Source organism: Chiloscyllium plagiosum, unplaced genomic scaffold, assembly GCF_037043375.1.
Source record: "Chiloscyllium plagiosum isolate Xiang-an unplaced genomic scaffold, Cpla_swu_hap1 HiC_scaffold_5, whole genome shotgun sequence".
In the NCBI taxonomy this organism is placed as follows: domain Eukaryota; kingdom Metazoa; phylum Chordata; class Chondrichthyes; order Orectolobiformes; family Hemiscylliidae; genus Chiloscyllium; species Chiloscyllium plagiosum.
In genome coordinates, this window is record NW_028270143.1 from 113,381,291 (window position 1) to 113,402,642 (window position 21,352).

The window sequence follows — 21,352 nt, forward strand, 5'->3', positions numbered from 1 at the left end:
CAGCACAGACCTGCAGTTATCCCTGGGGTCTTAGGAAACACAACTTGTTCAGGAAACAGTACTGAGAAGGTTCCAGATGCTCTTACACAATAACAATCAGGTTTCACACTGGGTTCACAATCAGAGTGCATCAAAATGGTTGCAAGATCAGCTGAACAGCTGATTCATCAAGGGGCTTATCCCTAACTGCAAACCAAGATGATCTCCCCTGCCAACAAAATGCTGTTCAAGAATGTATCACTTTCTTCATAAACAATATTTATTCATTAATATGTTGCTTTAATAGAATATATTTAAAATAGCAGAAAGTATAGGATGAAGCAGGTACGTCAATCTCCTGTTGACTCTTCGGACACGACACTCTGCTCCCAATCTGAGACTATAGCTTGCTTATCGAATCTCGAGGTCTTGCCTTGGAAATAACTGTGCAGATGGGTAGGATTCAAAACTTTGAAGAATTAACTGTAATCAAAGCATTCTCCAAAAAGAAAGCAACGTTAGACATATAGGGGCCAACAGGTGAAGTTTAAAATGATTGTATCCATTTTAATGGGCCTCCCTGACTGTTCGTCTTGGGAAAAGTGTCAGCCAAGGGGAAACCAGCATCACCTTTAAAATAACTCTCTGAGGAATACGCCTGGAAAATAATTGGGGAAGCGATTTATGACTTTAAATGGACTGAAGGCAGAGAGAGACCTTGGTGTGCATGTACATGAGCCATTACTGGTGGTAGCACATAGATAAAATCCAATAAAAGACAAACACAGTCGTTGGTTTTCTATCTAGAGGCATTATATAAAAAAGAATGAAGGCTAAGTTGAAAGGCTACCAGGCTTTCATTAGGCTGCAGTGGGAGCGATGTGCAGTGTTTTGGCATCCCATTATGAGGAGCATATGAAGGCAAAGGGAAAGGTACAGTGCTGAATCACTAGAGACGGGGAGAGTGAACAGCTATGGAGAAAGATAGGAGATTTTACAGTTACAGTCACAAGAGAAAAGAAAGCAAAACACTGACCTGATAGAGGAGCCATTATGATTAAAAAGGAGATAGAGTGCTTCCAAATCGCAAATAAAAATGGGTCATAACCTGAACCTATAAAACTAAACTCAAGACTGAGAAAACACATTTTTGTTCAAAACAGATTGTGCAATTATCTGATATCAAGTACAAAAGTAGACCCCATAAGAACTTTTAAAGAGGAATTAGATAGTTGCTTGTAGAAAAGGAATATTGAATGGCCTGGGGCTCCAACAGGACATTGGGATTAGACCAGCTGATTGCATAAAGGTAGGATTAAACAGAGACTTGGGAGGTTTGTTTCCCCATTGTGTCACTCCCGGCTTCGATACAAATGTATTTCCGTCTCATTTTAGCTTTTTTTGTGCTGATTTCTACCAAATGTAAAATTCAAAATGAACCATACCTGTTGAGAACAGCTGACACTCTCAAATCCTGACTGGGTCTGCCATGAGTGAATGATTGCATTCTTGATTCTGAGTAATAAAGTTACTGTTTCAAGCTCTCCTTTAGCGATTTCAGTGCAAATGTGTTACTGCTTTACACCACTACTGAGGATATGTTGCAATGTTAGAGACTCCATTTTTCAGGTTCAACATGAAGTTAAGCCTCTGACTGCTACCGGTGTGTACACAAAAAAATCCCATAGCTCTACTGTGAAGAGGTGGAGGTGAGTTCTCCTCAATATTCACAATATTTATTCCTGGGACAGTGGGAGTGTCTTAGGAGGAGAGATTGGGCAAACTGGGTCAGTATTCTCTCTAGTTTTGAGCAATGTCAGGTGATCTCATTGAAGCTTACAAAATGCTTAAACAGAGAGACAGGGTGGATGCAGATAAGATGCTTACCCTAGTTGGGAGTCTAAAATCAATGGGCACAGTTTAAACATAAGTGGGGGATGCAAGTTAGGTAAGAAATGAGGAGGAATTATGTTAGTCAGAGGGTGTGAACATTTGGAATTCTGTACTACAGAGGGCTGTGGACGCTTTTTTTGAAGACATAAGTCCCTTCCCCAATTATTTTCCAGACGTATTCCTCCAGGAGTTATTTTAAAAGTGATGCTGGTTTCCCCTTGGCTGACACTATTCCCAAGATGAACAGTCAGGGAGGCCCATTAAAATGGATACAATCATTTTAAACTTCACCTGTTGGCTCCTATTTATCTAACATTGCTTTCTTTTTGGAGAATACTTTGATTACAGTTAATTCTCAGAAAGTTTTGAATCCTACCCGTCTGCCCTGAAGAGGATGCATTCATTTAGTACAGCTATTTCCAAGGCAATTCCTAAATTAATTTGATAAGTAAGTTACAGTGTCAGATTGGGAGCAGAATGCCATGTCCGAAGGGTCAAGGGGAGATTGACGTATCTGCTTCATCCAGTACTTTCTGCTATTTTAAGTGTATTCTATTAAAGCAACATATTAATGAATAAATATTCTTAATGAAGAAAGGTGAAGAGGAGTAAATTTCTGATTACCAATGGCGTACAGGGTTCAGGGATGTAGTGAGTAAAAGGCATTGAACTGTCCTGCCATAGACAAATTGAATGGCAGGTCAGGCTCAATGAACTGAATGGCCTACGTCTGTTCTTATATCTTGGTAATGTTTGTGTCTGAACTAATTTCAGCAGAAAGAAACCAGATGACTTGCCTTCAATCTCATCGCTATTTGCATAAATTGGCTGCCACTTTTCCAACTATACAACCATATACTTTTCAACTACAAGGTGGAACACTGAGGCATTTTGAAGTCATGGCAGGCACTATATAAAGGAAACCTCTTTCTTCATTTAAACACACATTGAAAATTGAAGGTGTTTCTCATGATTGATTGAATTCCTTTCACAGCATACTTCCTTGCGTAGTCATCCATTCTTGGTGAAGGTTTCACATGAATGATGCATGAGGCTGCAGTCTGCATACAGAATTGCTCATTTGCAACATTAAATAAAGTAAAGTATTATCTCTGGCCTGCAGGGTTATTCAGAAAAAGGTGGTTATGCACGAGTTCCCAGGTGGTTATCTGCAATTACGTTCTGCAGTTAACAAAAATGGTGACATGCATTTGCCGGACTATCACTGAAGAGACCAGGAGATGTACTAGGAACAGAGTCATTTTTTAATAAAATACCACAGACGTCATGGACAGCTTAAAGAAAAGATGACTTAATGGAATCGCACTGTGTAAAAGATGGCTGCCACATTCCCCACGCCCCCGTCACCACAGTGACTGTGCACTTCAAAACATCTCATTGGCTGGGAGATACTTGATGACAAACGGAGAATTCACCACAAAGGTACACAGGAAAGCCACACACACAGACCAAGTCCTGAACTATGAAAGCAACCACCCCAATACACACAAACGAAGTTGCATCAAGACACTGTTCAAAAGGGCCACAACACACTGCAGCACACCAGAACTGCAAAAAGAGGAAGAGGAACACCTACACAAGGTATTCGCCAAAAACGGATATCCTCGCAATTTCATCAACAGATGCCTAAGGGAAGAACAATGGAACGAGGACATGCCGCAACCCAAAGGACTAGCCACACTACCATACATCAAGAACATCTCTGAACTGACAGCCAGACTACTGCGACCACTATGACTTATAACAGCACACAAACCAACAGCCACACTCAGACAACAACTCACCAGAACGAAGGACCTGATACCCAGCATGAGCAAAACTAATGTAGTGTACAAAATCCCATGCAAGGACTGCACAAAACACTATATAGGACAACCAGGAAGACAGCTAACGATCCGCATCCACGAACATCAACTAGCCACGAAACGACACGACCAGCTATCCCTAGTAGCCACACACGCAGATGACAAGCAACATGAATTCGACTGGGACAACACTACCATTATAGGGCAAGGCAAACAAAGAACAGCCAGGGAATTCCTAGAAGCATGGCACTCATCCACAAACTCCATCAACAAACACATCGACCTGGACCCAATATACCGGCCACTACAGCGGACAGTTGAAACTGACAACCGGAAGTGGCAGGGACAGGCCACTATAAATGCCGGAGGAAACACCACAGAAGTGCTTCACAGGAGGGTCCCAAGCACTGAGGATGTCACCTAGACAGGGGACGAAATGTTTGCAACAAAAACTTCCAGCTCGGCGAACAGAACCACAGCAACGAGCACCCGAGCTACAAATCTTCTCACAAACTTTGAACACCTACGGGTGAGAGACGCTAAGACAAGCCAGGAAATGGGAATCCTGCGCGAACCGCCTAAGCGCCACATACGAACAACTCCGGTTCCTGCATGAATGCCGAAAGAATCGAATCCTTCCACAATGTGTCAGATACAGACCACCAGTCGACAACCCACAAGCCAGAGACACAGCCAGACAGAACGGACTCAGGGTGATCCAGCTAATGATTACAGACGCGCATAACCGACTTCACAGATACAGACAAGAAATTGCGCGCCAAAAGTCGTTAATTTCAAAAACCACTAATCAGGAATGGACCCGGACCGTAGAACAGGCTGTCACCATAGGACAGAACAGGACTACACACCGCAAAAAAATGGCAATAAAAGAAAAAATGGCCAAACTAACACACAACAAAGAGGACACCACAACACACACCTGGGTTAAAAACCTCTCCCACAGACAGCCCACAGACACAGAAAGAACAATACTGGCCAAGGGACTCAACTACTACCACAGGGACGCCAAGACAGCACACTTCCTAGCAGCACTAGAATGCACACTCAGGAACAATGGACTGACAGAAGAGACACAACAAACAGTGAGACAAAGTATCGTACCCCTGATAACAAGGAAAAGACAAACACATAACCTCAACACCAAGAAGAGGGAAGCACTAAAATCACTAAGAAACGATAAGAACGTAATCATACTACCAGCAGACAAAGGCAGAATGACGGTCATCCTGGACAAAGCAGAGTACATCCAAAAAGCACAACAACTACTTGCAGATACCAACACCTACCAAAAGAGGGAGTTTGACCCCACCCCACAGCTCACCAATAGGATAAACAACACACTGAGGAACCTACAAAAAAACGGACAGATAACCAGAGCTGACCTACAAAGAATGAAACCTGAAAGCAACAACACCCCCAGATTCTATGGACTACCTAAAGTGCACAAACCAGACATCCCACTCAGACCCATAGTATCACTACCAGGGACACCATCACACAAACTGGCTAAAGAACTACAGCAGAAACTGAAACACCTGATCAGCGGATCCACACACTCTATACAATCAACACAGGAATTCTTGGACATCATCAGAAATATACACATAGACAAGGAAGAAACCATGGTCTCATTCAACGTAACGGCACTGTTCACCTCTATTGACAAAACCCTAGCCAGAGAAACAATAGCCAACCTGCTGAACAGACATAACAGACAACAGGACGTTGAACCCATCAACAAAGAGGGCATACTTAAACTACTGGACTTGTGTCTCACAACACACTTCACATTCAACAACCAGATATACGAACAAATCAACGGAACACCCATGGGCTCACCGATCTCGGGACTCATAGCAGAAGCAGTAATGCAAAGGTTAGAACAAACAGTCTTACCACAAATTCAACCCAAACTCTGGGTCAGAAACGTTGATGACACCTTTGTAATCATTAAAAACACGGAAATAGAGAAAACACACCTGATCATCAACGCCACACTCACAGGAATCCGATTCATGAGAGAGGAAGAAAAGGACAACCAACTCCCATTCCGAGACGTGATGGTACAGAGAACACCTAACGGAGAATTCACCACAAAGGTACACAGGAAAGCCACACACACAGACCAAGTCCTGAACTATGAAAGCAACCACCCCAATACACACAAACGAAGTTGCATCAAGACACTGTTCAAAAGGGCCACAACACACTGCAGCAAACCAGAACTGCAAAAAGAGGAAGAGGAACACCTACACAAGGTATTCGCCAAAAACGGATACCCGCGCAATTTCATCAACAGATGCCTAAGGGAAGGACAACGGAACGAGGACATGCCGCAACCCAAAGGACTAGCCACACTACCATACATCAAGAACATCTCTGAACTGACAGCCAGACTACTGCGACCACTAGGACTTATAACAGCACACAAACCAACAGCCACACTCAGACAACAACTCACCAGAACGAAGGACCCGATACCCAGCATGAGCAAAACTAACGTAGTGTACAAAATCCCATGCAAGGACTGCACAAAACACTATATAGGACAACCAGGAAGACAGCTAATGATCCGCATCCACGAACATCAACTAGCCACGAAACGACTCGACCAGCTATCCCTAGTAGTAACTCACGCAGACGACAAGCAACATGAATTCGACTGGGACAACACTACCATTATAGGGCAAGGCAAACAAAGAACAGCCAGGGAATTCCTAGAAGCATGGCACTCATCCACAAACTCCATCAACAAACACATCGACCTGGACCCAATATACTGGCCACTACAGCGGACAGCTGAAACTGACAACCGGAAGTGGCAGGGACAGGCCACTATAAATGCCGGAGGAAACACCACAGAAGTGCTTCACAGGAGGGTCCCAAGCACTGAGGATGTCACCTAGACAGGGGACGAAATGTTTGCAACAAAAACTTCCAGCTCGGCGAACAGAACCACAGCTGGATCTAGATTACTTTCCTTTCTAGCACAAACTCACTTCAGCTGCAGCACCGGTTACAGGCTCCCTGTCTCTGTTTGGGTCACATTGCTTCATAAGAATATAGGAACGGGAGTAGGCCATTCAGCCCCTCGAGCCTATTCCATCATTCAAACAGATCATGGTTGATCTGAGGCCTAACTCCATGTACCTGCCTTTGGCCCATATCCCTTAATACCTTTCCTTAACAAAAAAAATCAATCTCAGATTTAAAAATAACAACTGACTCACTATCCACAGTGGTTAGTAGAACAGAGTTCCAAACATCTACCATCTCTCCCTAATAGTCTGGCCCTAATCCTCTATGCTCCCTAGTTCGAGAAGCCCCAACCAGTGGAAATAGTTTATCTATATCTACCTAGTCTCTTTCAGCTGATATATTACGCCTCAGCCTCCGACATTCCAGGGAAAATGGCCCCAGCTTATTTAGTTTCTCCCTGTAGCTCAAACCCTCCAACCCTAACAAAATCCTTGTCAGTCTTTTCTGAGCCCTTTCAAGTTTCACAACATCCTTCCTATAGCAGGGAGACTAGTTGTGGGCTTTGAGTTTGATCAGATCACCCTTAACCATCTAAATTCTCGAGAAAACACACTTCATAATTAATCCTCAAAGTCCAGGTATCAATGTAAACATAGCACTCAGGGTCTTCAGTGCTCAGTTCAAGGCTGATAATCTCTCTGGTTTTTGGTGTGATGGAGAGGCAGGCAATTTGTTATGGGTGGGGTTGGGCAGTGAACATTCAAGGAGTTGGGTATATCACGATGTGGAACTGAGCTATGTCAATGTCACATCTGAACTATGGTCCACAGGTTTGGAGACAAATATATTGTATGTATTTCAAGCAAATGGTGACGTGGAAGTCATGGGGCAGCAGTTCTTAGTGGGGTCAAGAGGGACTAGCTGAAACTTTATTGCTGGAACAGCACAGCAGGTCAGGCAGCATCTAGGGAACAGAAGATTCGACGTTTCGGGCACATGCCCTTCTTCATTCCTGAAGAAGGGCATGTGCCCGAAACGTCGAATCTTCTGTTCCCTAGATGCTGCCTGACCTGCTGTGCTGTTCCAGCAATAAAGTTTCAGCTTTGATCTCCAGCGTCTGCAGACCTCACTTTCTCCTCAAGAGGGACTACCATCTCCTCGAGATTAATGCCACAGATAGTCAAATATCTCATCTGATTCCAGTTAAGGCAGCTGGCTATGTTCCTTTTTGCTCTGCAAGAGTAAGTACCATCAGCATCTCTCTACTACCCACATTCACATGGCCACCACTCACACTAACTCTGCCATTGCATATGCCTCTCAGTAAGGATGACTTATGGAGTACAACTCTTACTATTGTAACATGTCCATTCGACAGCCCTCACAATACACTGTCCTCCAACACTATTAACCCATCCCACCCTCTGTGCATGCTACTTAGTGAGGCACTTGGTCCCACCAGAGTCCTGCATCCATGTCCTTGCTGTCCAGCGATTGGGCATCTGCCAGTGTTGAAGGTCAATTAAACCAGTCTGGGGATTACAGATGGGTCAGTCAGTCAGGTTGGCCTGGGGTAGCCTTTACTACAATGTGACAAAGGAAAGCATTGTATCTGACGGAACTGCAATTTGTGGTGAAGCATGAGCAGAAGAAATGCTGAGGTGTCCACAGTGAGTAAATAGGAAGCACAGAGGGTGGGATGGGTTAGTAGTGTTGGAGAACAGTGTATTGTGAAGGCTGTCAAATGGGCATGATACAACAGTTAGAGTTGCACTCAGTCTTACTGAGAGGCATGTGCAATGACAGAGTTAGCATGAGTGGTGGCTGTGTGAGTCACAGAGTCAGAGAGTCATAGAGATGTACAACATGGAAACAGACCCTTCAGTCCAACTTGTCCATGCTGACCAGATATCCCAACCCAATCTAGTCCCATTTGTTAGCACTTGGCCCATTTCCTTTTAAACCCTTCTTATTCATATACCCATCCAGATGCCTTTTAAATATTGCAATTGTACGAGCCTCCAGCACTTCCTCTGGCAGCTCATTCTGTACATGCACCACCGTTTGCGTGAATAAGTTGCCCCTTAGGTCCCCTTTAAATTTTTCCCCTCTCACCCTAAACCTATGCCCTCTAGTTCTCGACTCCCCCACCCCAGGGAAAAGACCTTGCCTACTTAACCTATCCATGCCCCTCATAATTTTGTAAACCTCTATAAGGTCACCCCTCAGCCTCCGACTCTCCAGGGAAAACAGCCCCAGCCTGTTCAGCCTCTCCCTATAACTCAAATCCTCCGACCCTGGCAACATCCTTGTAAATTGAACTTAATCTGGGTAATTTTCACTGTACACTTATCAAAACAAATTGCAAAGCGCCCGCTAGTTTTGGACTTGCTCATCCTGGGGAAAAGACCTTACCTATTTACCCTCCCTGTGCCTCTCTTTAAAAATCTCTTTAAGGTCACCCCTCCGCTTCTGACCATCCAGGGGAAAACAATCTTATCAGCCTCTCCCTACAGCTCAAACTGTCCAACCCTTGCAACATCCTAATCCATCTTTTCTGCACCCTTTGAAGTGAGAACCCATTAACGGAGTCAGTCCAGTAAAAAAAACTGAAACACTTAAAAAGAAATTGCTGCATCCAGATTACAATTTGATTTTGTTTATGAAAGATCTGGGATTTGTACTTGCTACTTTGACCACTGTGTAGGGAATCCACATGCATTGCCAAGGTACAAAGCTGGTGAGAATGGATTCAAAGCAGTTGTACAGTGAAGGCAGAAAGCAGGAAGGAAAGATGAACTACTCTCACTTGTAGCTTCAATCTGATTTACATCTTTGTAAAGAATGCGGCGCAGAAGAATAAATTCAGTAATCCTGCACTCCCGGTGGGAAATTTGTAAGCAATTTATATTTGATTTGGTCTTTGATGTTTTGAGGCTTGTGGGAGCCTTATTCTGAAGTAAGTCTTTTTATTAAATTTGTAAAAGAAACTGCAATCCATATCCAGTCATTCAAATATAAGGCTTATCCATACTAAACAGTGAACAAGACATTTCTGACTAATGTTTCATGTTCTGAGTTGATCAGAATTGACGTCTCTAGCCTTATCAATTCATTGTTTCTCTTGGTCTGAAGAAGGGTCACTGAACCCGAAACATTAACTCTGATTTCTTTCTTCAGATGCTGCAGCCCTGCTGAGCTTTTCCAGCAATTTCTGATTTGTTTTTTGATTTACAGCGCCCTGCAGTTTTTTTTTAATCTCTGGCCTCACTTGACCACATTCAGTTCTGCACTAGGAATATTCTTTATAAAAGTCTCGACTTTATGTCTCTCTCTACAAAGTTTAAAAAGGCACTGAAGTACCTTGTTCCCTAATAGTGTCTCATTAATTGTGTGCAGGGGGTCCCTGATTTGTGAATGTCTGACTTACAAACGTTTGTACTTATGAATGCAATCCCTTCTACGGGTGTAATTTTAAAGGCCCTTGTACAAAAACTACCTGTTTACAGTTTCCTGCATTGTGTTCTTGCTTGTGTTCAAGTCAGGTTGATGTCGGACTCCAGAAGAGAACCCAATCACAGCCCAGAGTCTGCTTGTACTTTGGGGTAGAAGTTCCACTTTGAGCATAGTGGTTGCATCTATCACTCTGGGCTAGGCAGTCTGGGTTCAACTCCTACCTGCCCCAGAAATAGTTGTAACATGTCTGAAAAACATTCACTTAGAAACCACAACTGCATCAATAACCTGATACTAAAATGACAGTCTTACAATAAAATGGAAGCGCAGAAAAACTCTGTGCTTGTAGAGCTGTGGTTGAAGAGAAGCTTAGGAATAGGATAATAAAGCTGGAATAATGATTCTCCAACTATATGTCCTTTGAACATGTAGAAGCTCAGCATCATTGAATTTACCCAACAGACATTACATTAATTTCAGTGAAAACAGATTCACTTGGATTTTGAAAAATTCATTCGGAGGACATGGGCATTGCTGGCAAGCTTGGTATTTATTGTCCCAGCTGCCTTGAAATGCTGGCAGATGCCCAGCTGAGTGACAGAGCCAACTATAGTCATGTAAGAGTAGGGTCACTTATCAGCCAGACTAAATAAGGATAACAGGTTTTCTCTCATAAGGACATTTGTGAACCAAATGGGCCATTAACAACCAACTGACAGCTTCATGATCATTTTGATGAAGCCACCATTTTATCTCCAGCTTTATTAACACTGAATGCAGGAACACAAAACCAATGATACAACCCCTGGGTTATATTTTTGGCTTTGTTTATTGAGAAGCAGCAGTTTAAATATGATGCATTCATTAATTAGGGAAAGGAAGTATACAGCCATGACAATAGGGGATGGTTCAATGATATCGGAGGACAAATAAGCTGGTGTCATGGAGTGTGTTGGTCTCATTAAGTTAGTGAAGGCAGCATCCTGTTCTCTAACCAAGGTATTGAGGAGCTCTCCCCTACTTCTTTTTGAGGTCCATCTTCCATCTGGAGAAGACAGAGCACTGCTCGATGGAGTTTGCTGCCTGTTGAGAATTCCCCTCTGCCCTGGAAACTTATTGCTGTATCGCATTTATCGGAGGAGATTGCTGACTCTGTGTCAATTAATTGTTTGAACCCTTTTGGCCAATGGCCATGGAACAATTGGATTGCCATTGTCTATTTGCCTGTCTCCTTCTCAGGGTTAGGTTACCATTCTTTGGAAGAACAAACACTTCTTAGTTTTAAAAGCAACACGCGGGGAGATGTGGCACCACACCAATTATTGACACTAGTTCCATGGCCTCCAGGACCTCTGGAGTCTTGTAGATCTTCCTTTTTCTTAGACTAGAACATTGGAAAGTTAATCATTGTTGTAATCGCTGTTAAGTGAAATCTTATGTAATGCAATAAATTAGACCACACTTGGAATGTTAGACCACTCTTGGAATATTGTGTTTAGTTTTGGTCACCTCATTATGGGGAAGATGTGAAAGCTTTAGAGAGGATGCAGAGGAGATTTGCCAGGCTGCTGCCTGTAGGGGAATGTATGTCTTATGAAGAAAGATTGAGGGAGCAAGGGCTTTTCTCATTGGAACGAAAAAGGATGAGAGGTGACTTGATATAAGTGTACCAGATGTTGAAAATCATAGATAGAGTAGATAGCCAGAGACTTTTTCCCATTGACAAGGGGGCACAATTTTAAGCTAATTGGAGGAAGATTTAGGGGAGATGACAGAGGTCAGTCCGTTACTGAGAGATTAGTGGGTGCGTGGAATGCAAGTCATGTACATGAAAGACATTTAAGCCACTCTTGAACAGGCACCTTGAATTTGGTACAATGAAGGGTAAGTAGGTTAGTCTGATCTTAGAGTAAAAGGCCGGCACAACATCGAGGGCCAAAGATCCTGTACTGTGCTGAACTGTTGTATGTTCTATGTTCTACATTAAATACAAGAAAAAAATCTGATCTTAAAGGACCTCAATTTCCACCAGCCCTCAGAATTATACGTGTGGCATGTTTTGGTATTCTCATCATTAATATCTGGTTCTGACTGCCAACTAACTTCACTGAAGTAGAAAGTCACTGAGCAGGTTATTGCTGAGTAGGTGCTGCTTGGTAGCACTGTTGATGACACCTTCCATCATGTGACTGATGATCAGGAGTAGACCGATGGGGTGGTAAATGGCCGGGTTGGCTTTGTCCTGCTTTTTGTGTACAGGACATACCCGAGCAATTTTCCACATTGTTGGGCAGATGCCAGTGTTGTAACTGTACTGGGACAATTTGGCTAGGGGAGCAACAGGTTCTGAAGAACAAGTCTTCAGCACTGTTACTGCAATATTGTCAGAGCTCTCAGCCTTCATGGCACGGTGGCTCAGCGGTTAGCACTGCTGCCTCACAGCACCAGGGTCCCAGGTTCGATTCCAGCCTCGGGTGACTGTGTGGAGTTTGCACATTCTCCCCGTGTCTGTGTGGGTTTCCTCCGGGTGCTCCGGTTTCCTCCCACAGTCCAGGATGTGCAGGCCATGCTGAATTGCCCATAGTGTTAGGTGCATTAGTCAGAGGGAAATGGGTCTGAGTGGGTTGCTCTTCGGAGGGTCGGTGTGGTCTGTTTGGGCCGAAGGGTCTATTTCCACACTGTAGGGAACCTCATCTGGATCAGTGGTGCTGGAAGAGCACAGCAATTCAGGCAGCATCCGACGAGCAGCAAAATCGATGTTTCGGGCAAAAGCCCTTCATCAGGAATAAAGCTTTTAAAAGGCAGAGAGCCTGAAGCGTGGAGAGATAAGCTAGAGGAGGGTGGGGGTGGGGAGAAAGTAGCATAGAGTACAATAGGTGAGTGGGGGAGGAGATGAAGGTGATAGGTCAGGGAGGAGAGGGTGGAGTGGATAGGTGGAAAAGGAGCTAGGCAGGTCGGACAAGTCCGGACAAGTTAAGGGGACAGTGCTGAGCTGGAAGTTTGAAACTAGGAAGAGGTGGGGGAAGGGGAAATGAGGAAGCTGTTGAAGTCCACATTGATGCCTTGGGGTTGAAGTGTTCCGAGGCGGAAGATGAGGCGTTCTTCCTCCAGGCGTCTGGTGGTGAGGGAGCGGCGGTGAAGGAGGCCCAGGACCTCCATGTCCTCGGCAGAGTGGGAGAGGGAGTTGAAATGTTGGGCCACGGGGCGGTTTGGTTGATTGGTGCGGATGTCTCGGAGATGTTCCCTGGAACCTCATCTATCCAGTGCCTCTAACTGTTTCTTGCTATCACATGAACTAAGTTGAATTGGCTGAAGACTGCTATCTGATGCTGGGGATCACCAGAGAAGGCCCAGCGGGTTACTCTGCTCCTGACCTCATTACAGCCTTGGTTCAAACATGAGGTGAAGTGAGAGTGACAGCCCTTGACATCAAGGCCACACTCCACTGAACGTGGTATCAAGGAGGCCTACCAAAACTGAAATCAATTCCGATCGATCAGAAGGCAAATTCTCTGCTGGGTGGATTCATACCTGACATGTAGCAAGATGGTCGTGGTTGTTGGAGGTCAGTCATCTCAGCTCCAGGAGATCACTGCAGGAGTTCCTCAGGGTGGTGTCCTCGGCCCAGCCATCTTTAGCTGCTTCATCAATGACCTTCCCACAATCATAAGGTTTGAAATGGGGGTATTCGCCGATGATCACACAATGTTCAGCATCGTTCACGACTCCTCAGACACTGAAGCAGTCCATGTTGAGATGCAACAAGATCTGGACAATACCCAGACATGACCTGACAAGTGTCAAGTAACATTCGTACAGGCTATAAGCATCACCAATAAGAGACAATCTAACCACCGCCCCTTCGCATTCAATGGTGTTACCATCACTGAATTCCCCCACGATCAACATCCTGGGGTTACTATTGACCAGAAACTCAACATAAACACAGTGGCTACAAGAGCAGGTCAGAGGCTAGGAATACTGCGGTGAGTAACTCAACTCCTGACTTCTCAAAGCCTGTCCACCATCTACAAGGCACAAGTCAGGAGTGCGATGGAATACTCCCCAGTGGCCTAGATGAATGCAGCTCCAACAACATTTGAGAAGCTTGATATCATTGAGGAAAACGCAGCTTGCTTGATTGGCACCACATCCACAAATAACCACTCCCTTCACCACCGATGCTCACTACAGCTATGTATACTATCTACAAGATGCACTGCAGATATTCACCAAAGATCCTCAGACAGCACCTTCCAACCCCATCACCCCTTCAATCTGGAAGGACAAGGACAACAGATACATAGGAACATCACCACCTGCAAGTTTCTGTCCAAGCCACTCACCATCCTGACTTGGAAATATATCACCCTTACTTCAGTGTTGTTGTGTCAAAATCGTAGAATCCCTCCCTAACGGCATAATGAGTCAACCTAACACACATGAACGCTCACCACTACCTTCTCAAGGGCAACGAGGAACGGGCAATATTCACTGATCAGCCATATCCAACAGGTGAATATAGAAGAAAATAGACTTTTTTTATTCTCACTGCATAATGTCGCCATGTTGAAGCAGGCAGGTAATCTATTGTTTCAGGGTTTGATCAGCTGATTCTATGTATAATGGAGCAGCCTTGGGATGATATGTATCTGGATAATGTAAATGTTGTGTTAATATGGATAATATCCTGTGATTGTTGTGTGCCAAGTAAGTGCTGCACTGGGTACCAGCATACATTGTATCAATATATAATTACAGAGGCTGGCTGGAAACAACCTAGGAATATAGGCACTGGTAAAGCCATTCGGTCCATCGAGTCTGTTGCACCATTCAACTAGATTGGAAGGATGTTGTGAAACTTGAAAGGGTTCAGAAAAGATTTACAAGGGTGATTGGAGGGTATGAGCTACAGGGAGAGGCAGATTGGCTGGGGCTGTTTTCTCTGGAGCATCTGGAGCAGGTTTAGGGTGAGAGGGGAAAGATATAAAAGAAACCTACAGGGCAACATTTTCACACAGAGAGTAGTGCGTGTATGGAATGAGCTGCCAGAGGAAGTAGTGAAGGCTGGTACAATTACAACATTTAAGAGGCATTTGGATGGGTATATGAATAGGAAGGGTTTGAAGGGATATGGACCAGGTGCTGGCAGGTGGGACTAGATAGGCTTGGGATATCTGGTTGGCATGGACAGGCTGGACCGAAGGGTCTGTTTCCATGCTGTGCATCTCTACGACTCTATGAGTCTATGACTACCAGGTTTAAAACAGACAAAAAATTAATTCACAAAATTACACATTCAAACACAAAGAACAGAATAAAGAACTCCTACCGAACTCAGTCCATTCAAATTAGACTTAAGTATGATGTTCTGAATATACACAGCAGTCCCAATAAGCAAACTCCCTTTAAAACCCAGTATAAGTGGAACACATGCTTACAGGTTGAAGTTGAAGGGCAGAAAGACAGAGAGAGTTTGTTTCCACACAGCTTACTGTTGAACTCCTCACCAGTTCAGGACTGAACTAAACTGCTCAACTAGAGAGATGACCACGCCCCTTTCATTATACAGGTCACTTCTAAAACATGACCACTTTGGCCTGAAGTCTCATCTGTTTACATATAAACAAAAGGCCTCTCAAAATCCTTTTCATCTCTGTACCAAATCAGACTGATTGGAGCCTGGCCTGGTTTATTGCCCCTTTGAAAAATAATCAAAAACAGAGTCTCCTTGAGCCATGGAACAACTTTTCGAAAAAAAAGGGAGTAGCTTTGTGACACCGCCCACCTTAAAAAAAATGAACCATCAATACCAAAAGGTAGCTTCATTTTAACCCTTCAAAACATGGTTAGTAGTCTAAAACAAACTATACGCTATACTAATAATAAACATGCAAACGTGCACAACCACATGCAAATTCAGGCCATGGTACACCCACCACCTCTGTATCTCATTCGAGTCTTGATAACACATCGGCAATCACGTTTTCGCGAACTGCCACGTGCACCATTATCAAATTGAATGGCTTCAACAACAAGCTCCATCTAAACAGTCTGGCATTTTTGCCCTTAAATCTTTCCACAAATGTCAATGGGTTGTGATCAGTGTATACAACTGTCTCAGATGCTGGTAATAGAAACACTGAAATGTTGTAAGGCCAACACCAAGCTCAAAGTCAACTTTCCCCACTGTGGAATATTTCTGTTGATGAATGTTCAATGTCCTGTAAAATTACCCGATGGGTCTTTCTATTCCTTCGTCATCCTCCTGCAGGAGCACCGCACTGACACCAACATCACTGGCATTGATAGCCACCTTTAAAGGCTTCATATAACCCAGTGTGGCTAATACTGGGGCAGCATTAACACAGTTTTTAGGCTGTCAAATGCCTTTTGACAGTCCCTGTCCACTGAAACTTCTTGCCTTTTTTTTAAACAATTCATTGAGTGGAGCAGCCACACTGCTAAAGTTCAGCACAAATTTTCGGTAAAATCTACTCAACCCCAGGAACCGTAATACTGCTTTTTTTGTCAATGGAATGGGAAATTCCCAATTACTTCTGTTTTTGCAACTCATGGGGCATTTGTCCATATCCAGGAACATGGCCCAGGAAGGTGATTTGAACTTTGGCAAATTCACTTTTAGCTAGGTTTATCACCAAGCCTGCCTTCTGAAGTCGATCAAACAAGTCTGATAAATGTTGTAAATGTACATACAAATCACTAAAAATCAATATACACCATACAGTTGGGTAATCTGGCAATGACCTTATTAGTTAGTCTCTGAAATGTGGCTGGAGCGTTCTTCATACCAAATGGCATGACTTTGAACAAATATAGTACATTTGGCATTATGAAAGCCGAAATTGCTTTTGCTCTCTCTGTCAGACGTTCTTGCCAGTAGCCTCTGGGCAAGTACAAATTAGATATGTAAGTTGCTTGTCCCACTTTTTCGACACAGTCCTTCAACCATAGAATTGGATATGCATCAGTCTTTGTAATGGCGTTGACTTTGTGATAGCCCACACAGAACCGCTGGGTACCATCTGGCTTTGGCACCATAACTATGGGTGAGCTCCAGTCATTGCAACTCACTTCGATTATGCCATCTTGGAGCATGCACTCTATCTCTTTCTGAACCTGTGCCAACTTTAGAGGGTTATGCCTATAAGGATGTTGCTTAATTGGAACAGCATCTCCTATATTTACATCACTGACAATTAGGTTAGTACTTCCCAGTTTATTTCCGCATATCTTACCATGTGATATTAATAACTCTTTCAGGTCATTTTGATTTTCTTGCTTTCCTTCCCTATCAAAATACCTTTTGAGCATATTCACATCACCCATTCTGTGAGATTTCTTCCTATCTGGAGTCCTTATCAAGTAGTTCACTTCACTCAATTTCCTCTCAATTTGATACAGTCCACTAAACCTTGCTTTTAAAGACTCACCAATACCTTATCCCCCTTTGCAAAATTACGAATTTGTGATTTCTTATCCATTTCCTGATTCATTGTATGCTGCAGTACTTTTAAATGCTGTCGAGCCAACTCTCCAGCTCTATTTAATCGTTCTCTAAAATTTGACACATAGTCTAAATGGGTGGTCTCTGAATGCTGACTCATTAGTTTTTCCTTAATCAGTTTGAATGGTCCTCTTACTGCATGCCAAAAAATTAATTCAAATGGACTGAATTTGGTCGATTCATTCGATGCATCTCTGATCGCAGAAATTACAAATGGAATTCCCTAATCCCAAACATCTGGATAAACCTGACCATAAGCCCTCAACATGGTCTTTAATGTTTGATGCCATCTCTCTAGCGCTCCTTGCGATCCCAGATGGTACGCATTGGTTTGAATTGCTTTATTCCTAAGTTACTTTCCTTAAATAGTTTTGATGTGAAGTTTGATCCTTGATCTGACTGGATCTCTTATTGGCAGTCCGTATCTCGTAAAAAATTTCGGTAATTCTTCTACAACCCTATTAATTGTGATGTTGCGTAATGGAATTGCCTCGGGAAATCTAGTTGACACATCCATTATTGTCAGTAAATACTTATTTCCACTTTTTTTTTGTTTGAGGTAGGTGACCTACGCAATCAATCAAGACTCTTGTGAAAGGTTCCTCAAATACTGGAATAGGTATTAAAGGTACAGTTTTTATTACTGCCTGTGGTTTTCTGATTAGCTGACAAGCATGGCACAAAATTCAACTACATCCTTGTGCAGTCCAGGCCAGTAAAAATGACTTTGTACTTTAGCCTGTGTTGTCCTCACCCCTAAATGACCTCCAAGTGGTAGCTCATGTGCCACTTGCAGCAGCTCCTTTCTATATCCTACTGAATTCTACATCGAGTGTAATTTTATTCCTCCAAAGCAACACAGGAGTTTGAACAGGTTCAAACGGGTAAAATTCAGGACATAAAACATATCAAAGCCCCATTCCTTGCATGGTTCAGGTCATAGAATCATGGAAAATTAATGGCACAGAAAGTTGCCACTTGGGTCACTGTATTTGCAAAGAAAAGTCAGAAGTCACATGGCACCTGGTCCAACAGATTTATTTAGATCAGAGTGGTGCGGGAAAACTAGCGCCCACACCTCCATCCAAGGCCCTAAAGGAGCCTTCCACATCCATCAAAGTTTCACCTGCACATCTACCAATGTCATTTATTGTATCCGTTGCTCCAGATGCGATCTCCTCTACATTGGGGAGACTGGATGCCTCCTAGCAGAGTGCTTTAGGGAACATCCCTGGGACACCCACACCAATCAAACCCACCGCCCCGTGGCCCAACATTTCAACTCCCCTTCCCACTCTGCTGAGGACATACAGGTCCTGGGCCGCCTCCATCGCCGCTCCCTCACCACCCGACGCCTGGAAGAAGAATGCCTCATCTTCCGCCTCAGAACACTTCAACCCCAGGGCATCAATGTGGACTTCACCAGCTTCCTCATTTCCCCTCCCCCCACCTCACCCCAGTTCCAACCTTCCAGCTCAGCACTGTCCTCATGACCTGTCCTACCTGCCAATCTTCCTTCCCACCTATCCGCTCCTCCCTCCTCTCTGACCTATCAGTTCCATCGCCACCCCCATTTACCTATTGTCTTCTTTGCTACTTTCTCCACAGCCCCACTCCCCCATTTATCTCTCCACCCTAGAGGCTTCCTGCCTCTATTACTGATGAAGGGCTTTTGCCCGAAACGTCGATTTTCCTACTCCTCGGATGCTGCCTGACCTGCTGTGCTTTTCCAGCACCACTCTGATCTAAACTCTGGTTTCCAGCATCTGCAATCCTCACTTTTGCCCAACAGGTTTATTTACCTGATGAAGGAGCAATGCTTCAAAAGCTTGTGATTTAAAATGAACCTGTTGGGCTATAAACTGGCGTTGTGCATCTTCTGACTTTGTCCACCTCATTACAGCACCGGCACCTCCATCTCAGAAAGAAACGGGCCACCAAGCCTCACCATAATTTCCAGCATTGGATCCATTGCTCTGCAGGTTTTTGGGTTGCAGATCCATTTCAAATTATTTCAGGTGTTCCACCCCCCACTGCCCTTTCAGGCAGTGACTTCTAGACCTGGCCACCAACTAGATAACAAAGTAAAATCTTGCCTCATCTCCTTCCTAACTATCTCTTTAAATTTGTGGCCCCGAGTCACTGAACTCTCTGTTCGGGTAAATCGGCCATCCCTATGCACTCTCTCTCGATCTCACAAAATTTTGTACAGATCAATCAAATCAGCCCTCAGCTTCCTTTAGTTGTAAAGAGAACAACTCCAGCCACGCCCGTCTCTCCTCACTGCTGCCCAGCTCTAGCCTAGCAACAGCCTCCAAACACTTCCATGTACCCTCTCTGGAACTTATGATTGTTCTCCCCTCTTCCTGCTTGAATACACTTTTGTGCTATAAGGAGTAATATTTGATTTGTATTTTTAATTCATCATATCCCCTATGATACTCCCTGTTACCTTCTGATACTATTTGTTTACTTTTGTGACTACATGATTGCCATGCCAAGTAAAACTGATTACTTCATAGAATCCCTATCACGTGGAAGCAAGTGGTATGACCCATCAAGTATACACCAACCCTCCAAAGAGCATCCCACCCATCCGATAATCCTGTGTTTCTCATGGCCAATCCATCCAACCTGCATATCACTGGACACAATGGGCAATTTACTGCTGTGCTCTTCCAGCACCACTAATCCACAATGGGCAATTTAGCATGGCCAGTCCATCTAATCTGCACATCTCTGGACACAATGGGCAATTTTGCATGGATAATCCACCTCATCTGCACATCCTGGACACAATGGGTAATTTAGCATGGCTAATCCACCTAACGTGTACATGTTTGCCCTGTGGGAGGAAACTGGAGCACCTGGAGAAAACCCACATAAACACAGGGAGAATTGCAAACTCCATAACGACATTGGCCCGAGGATGGGATTGAACCCAGGTCCCTAGCAATGTGAGGCAGTAGTGCTAGTCATTGAGCTCCATGCCACCCAAATTGCTCCATGTAGGAATTTTTCAATACAAGTTGCATTTTTATTCAGTCTTCAGGCTGCGAACATGTTTCTTGAATAAAATATTATTATGAAAACACTTTTACTTTTTCGTGGCATCATATGCAATCTCACCAAAATCTTAACAGCCTATTAGACCTGAAACTGCTCATCTCCTGATCATTCAGTGTGGTAATAAATTCAGCTGAGAGCAGTGTTATTCTTTTTTAGCAATGCAGCACACAGTCAATGTCAAGGCTGTCTTCACAGGGTCGCAATTTCTTGGTGATATCAGAAATGTGTTGAAGATTTTGTTTGTCTGAAAAATCTAGCAAAGCATTTTCTTCTGGAGGAAGCAGAAATAAGTGGAATAAAAACTGAAATTGCTGGAGCAACTCTCTGAAGGTCTGGCAGCACCTTTAGAAAGCAAAATAGATTGAACGCTTCAAGGCCAGTATGAGTCTTCTTCAGAATTTTTCCTTTCAGGTATTGAGGAATGTAAATTCCAAGAACTCACAGATACAGATCCCTCTTCCCCCTCCCTCCGATGCCATCCTTTCTTCTAACCCTATTTCAGGCGGATAGATAGAATACTGAAGAAAGTCATGTCGGGGACTCGAACCATCGACTTTGTTTCGCTTTCCGCATTGAAGTCTACAGCACAGAAAGAGGCTCT

The 21,352-nt window shown here is 43.8% G+C and overlaps 1 protein-coding gene across 5 annotated transcripts in view; it reads right to left on the bottom strand.

Annotated features, from left to right (window-relative positions):
• dpp6a (dipeptidyl-peptidase 6a) overlaps nt 1-21,352 on the bottom strand; it is a 1,528,415-nt gene that overhangs the window by 495,304 nt on the left and 1,011,759 nt on the right. The window lies entirely within an intron of this gene.